Genomic DNA, 5000 nt, shown 5'->3' on the forward strand with positions numbered 1-5000 from the left:
TGTAACTCCCTCAACCAACATTAAGAGAAGAACATATCCGGGTACTGAAATAGCAGATGGTACGAGATATGTAAAGGTCAGGTTCCCAAAGGAAGTTGTATCTCTACCATATAGCAGCAAGTTTGAGACTGCTGAGGGCACACAGTACTTTCGGATTATACACGATCGGCAGGTGAAAACCTGTAGATTGTGTATGGATCCAGGACATGTATTTAAAGATTGCCCGGACTTTATTTGTTACCAGTGCAAAGAGCAGGGGCACTTGGCAAGAAGCTGCAATGCAGTGAAGTGCCCGGAATGTAGGAAAGTGTTGGTGAGGTGCGAATGTTGGATGGGGGAGGGAGAAAATAGTAGTGAACAAGAAACAGATATGGTTGTTAATGTGGGTGGGCAAAAGCAGAGGGAAACCGAGATGGACAATGTTTTAAACAAGGAGATGGAAGATTGTGGACTGGGAGAGGAAAATGAAGAGGAAGAACATCAAGCAGACACAGGAGGAGAGGAAAAAGAAAATGATGGAGAAAAAACAATATCACAAGGGACGGTGCAAAGGACCATGGAAATAAGCAAAGAACAGGAGGAACAAAAAAACAATGAGGAAGATTATCAGGAGGGGAGAATGGAGAGAAAAGGAGAAGAGAAACACTGTGGACTGAGAGAGGACAATGGAGAGAAAGAACATCAGGGGGACACAGGAGAAAAGAAGAAAGAACTAGATGTAGAAATAACAACATCTCAATGGACTGTGCAAAAGACTATGGATATGAGCGAGGAACATGGGGAACAACAAAACGACGAGGAAGGTTATCAGGAGAGGAGAATGGAGAGAAAAGGAGAAGATAAACGTAGGAAAGAACGAGAAGGAATACAAAGAAGAAGAACTTTAAAGGTAACACCCAATATAGACATTGCAAAGAAAAGATTTTTAAGGCAAGGAATATTAAAAGACAAGGAGGGTTGTGAGAACAGATTTGATGTACTGAGAGATATGGAGCATGACTGAAAAAAAATGAAATGTTTTAATTATTTATTTTATATTGTTTTTATGTTTTTAAGATTTGTTTCATTTAATGCACGAGGTTTAATGGATGTGGAGAAATTTGAAAATATGAGGGAATTATGTAGAGGGGTGGATGTATTTGTATTACAAGAAACGAATTGGAAAAATTATTGTGTTAAAAGGTTTGAAAATTTATGGGATGGGAATATACATTGTAATAATGGTACAGAGAAAACTGGGAAAGGGGTTGCTATTTTAATAAGAAGAGAGGTGTGTGAAAAAGAAAGTGTGGTGTTTAATGATGGAGCAGGGAAATGTTTAGCTGTTGAAATAGAAAAAGGAAATGAGAGATGTACAATATGTAACATACATGCTCCAAATGAAGAAAAGCAAAAGGTGGAATTTTTTAAAACAATATCTGCAAATGTAAGAATTAATGAAAGGGTGATTTTAATGGGGGATTTTAATACTGTTTTTACAGAATTAGACTTAGCAAGTAATATGGTTTTTAAGACTGATAAGGGAAGGGAGGAGTTGAACAAACTGATGGGGGATTTTAAATTGATTGATGTGTGGAGAGAAAGAAATAGAACGAGTAGGCAATTTTCAAGAAGACAATATGTTTTAAAAGAACTGAAACAAAGTAGGATTGATTATATTTTATGTACAGAGGAAATGCAAGGGAATATTACTAATGTTTATTATAAACGAGTTGGTCTTAGTGATCATTCTCTCTTATTTTTAACATTAGATTCTTCAAGTGTGAAAAGGGGAGGGGGAGTGTGGGTTTTAAATGCAAAGATTTTAAAGAGTAATGCATATCAGGAAAGTATTAAAGGGATTGTGGAAGAAAGCAAAATTAATAGAATGTATAGGGAAGAGAAAAGAGTATGGTGGGATAGTGTTAAGTGGGAAATAAAGACATGTTCAATAGAATACAGCAAAAATGTCAGAAAATTAGAAAGACAGAAGGAAACCGAATTAACCAAACTCCTGAATAATGAGTTAAGTAAAGTGTCAGAAAGCAATGGAAAAGAGGAAATTGAAAAAATAATAATGCTACAAGATAAATTAAAGATATTAGAAGAGGAAAAATGTAAGGGTGCAATTATAAGAAGTAAAGCAAAATATGCAGTAGAGGGAGAAAGATGCACAAATTTTTTCTTTAATTTAGAACAAAATAGGCAGAAGGCTGATCTATTGAAAGAAGTCTTAAATAAAAAAGGGGAAATAGAAACAGAAACTAAAGAAATTTTGAAAACAGTAAAGCAATATTACATGGACATGTTTAAGGGACAAGGTATAGGAAAAAATGATGAGGAGTTTTTGATTAAACAAATTAAATCTAAGTTAACAGGTGAGGACAGGATTTTGTGTGATGAAGAAATTAAGGAAGAAGAAATAGATATTGCAATTCAACAGTTAAAACCTGGAAAGAGCCCTGGTGTGGATGGTTTGACTAATGAATTTTATAAAACTTTTAGAGAAATGTTAGTGCCAATTTTAAAAGAAGTTTTTGAAGAAATTTTCAAGAAGGGGGTGTTGAGTGAAAAAATGAAGATAGGCATGGTAAAAATGATTTACAAAAAAAGCGGTAATCCAAAAGATCTTAACAATTTTAGACCTATATCCATGTTGAATACAGATTTTAAAATATTAGCAAAAGTATTAGCAAACAGATTAAAAAAGGTTTTACCAAAAATAATAAAAACAACACAGGCATACGGGGTGCAAGGAAGAGATATAGTAGATGTGGTTAAAAGTATAAGAGACACAATTTATTATATGAAGGAGAAGGGAAAGGGGGGATTTTTAATAAGTCTGGATTTAGAAAAGGCATTTGACAGGGTAGAGCATGAGTTTTTATTTGATGTTCTTAAGGCTTTTGGTTTTGGAGAAAATTTTAGAAAATGGATTTGGATTTTTTACTCAGATGTGTTAACATGCATAAAATGCAATGGTTTTTTAACAGATTGTTTTCAACCAACAAGGTCGATCAGGCAAGGATGCCCACTGTCTGCCTTACTTTACTCTCTGGTAGCCGAGCCACTTGGTTTGGCTATTAAGGCAGACAGAGAAATCAAAGGAATACAAATAAAGAACCATTTCCAAAGAGAAGCAGTGTATCAGTATGCAGATGATACAACCTTGTTGGTAGAAGACATCCAAAGTATTGATAGGGCAATGGGGATTTTAGAAAGATATTGTAAAGGGTCGGGAGCTAAAGTAAATGTGGGGAAAAGTGTGTGTATGAGGATTGGCAGAGTAGAGGAAATACCGCAGCATATACAATTCAAGGAGGAAATGCAGCACATCAAGATTTTGGGGTTGTGGGTTGGTATTGATTCTAATAAGGCAGACACTTTGAATTGGGAAGGTGTTTTAAATGGAATTGGAAAAAGACTGAGATTTTGGCAAATGAGAGATTTAAAGCTAAGGGGGAAAGTTTTAATTATAAATTCATTGATGCTGTCGAAAGTCTGGTATGTGTTGGGAGTAACCCCATTGCCTCATCTGTACTACAAAAAAATGAAAGAATTGGTTTTAAAGTTTTTATGGGGAAATGGAAGGGCTAAGATTGCATATGATACATTACTTGGAAACCTAAAGGAGGGAGGATTGGGACTTTTAAATCCATTTTTAAGAATGAGATCGCTGAGAATTAAAACAGTTCAGAAGTTTCTAGAGAGCAAAAGTGATGTAATTTGGAAAAGAGTCATGGAATATTACCTGGAAAAATGTAATATGGGATGTAATGTTTTATGGATGAAAATGAAAAGCTGGATGTTAAAAGGTCTGCCATGTTTTTATGTGGAGGTTTTGGAATCATGGGGGGAATTTTTAGAAAATGTACTGATTTTACCTAAAGGAAGGGCCCAGCTTTTAGATTGTTTTTAAATCCGAATATCATAAGGGACGGTAAGGTCATGTATTATAAAGAATGGTGGGATTGTGGTTTGAGACAAATAAAAGATCTATTGTATGAGGTGATAGAGGGTTATGTACCTTTACAGGCAGTTGTGGATGCATTGAGAGAGGGGGGCAAAAGGGCGTGGAGAAGGAAGTTAGAAGGACAATATGAGGATTTAAAGAAAGCGATACCAAAGGACTGGATTGAAAGAATTGAAAACTATGAGAGTGGGGATGAGAATGAATTTCCAGATGTATTTTTTAAAAGGTTAAATGGGGAAAACGTTCATTTTAATTTATGCAAAGTAAGGAATGTGTATAGTATTTTTAGGTCTATCGCTTTTACAAAACCAGTAGCTTTGAACTACTGGAAAGAAAGATATGATGACTTAAATGAAAATGAAATTTGGGGAAACGTGAGGTTGAAATATATGGAACCAATTTTAGAGAATTTTAATTATTTATTGAGACACAATTGTATATTAACAGAGATGAGATTACATAAAATAGGAATTCAAAATGATGCAAAGTGTAAAGTGTGTATGAAAGAAAAGGAAGGACTGTTACATCTGTTTTTTTATTGTGAAAGGTTAGATGATTTTATGAGAAAAATGAAGGAAATTGCAAAAGAAATTTTGGAGGGGAAGTATGATGAGGACCAAAAGAAGTGGGAAACAATGTTTTTATTTGGTCATAATGACTGCAATATGTATACCTTTAATTTATGTGTAACAATAGCAAAGTATGTAATATGGTTGAGAAGAAACATGGCGAAATATGATGGGAAAAATGTTGATGTGTGGATAATCTTTAAAAACAGGATGGAATACTCGGTGAGACTGTTATGGAATTATTTCTCAATGGAAAACAAAGAGGATGATTTTATAGAAATGATTGTAAGAGGGAATCCAATGTTGGAAATGAAAGAAAATGGTGTAAACTGGCTATGGGGGAAATATGAATAATAATGTCATGGATTGTAACTGTATGAAACAAATTAAATGAATGTAAATTTTTTATAATAAAAAAAAAAAAAAAAAAAAAAAAATCTCGTCTGCTCTCGGAAGCTAAGCAGGTTTGGGCCTGGTTA

Source organism: Carassius gibelio, chromosome A22, assembly GCF_023724105.1.
Source record: "Carassius gibelio isolate Cgi1373 ecotype wild population from Czech Republic chromosome A22, carGib1.2-hapl.c, whole genome shotgun sequence".
NCBI classification, from domain to species: Eukaryota; Metazoa; Chordata; class Actinopteri; order Cypriniformes; family Cyprinidae; genus Carassius; species Carassius gibelio.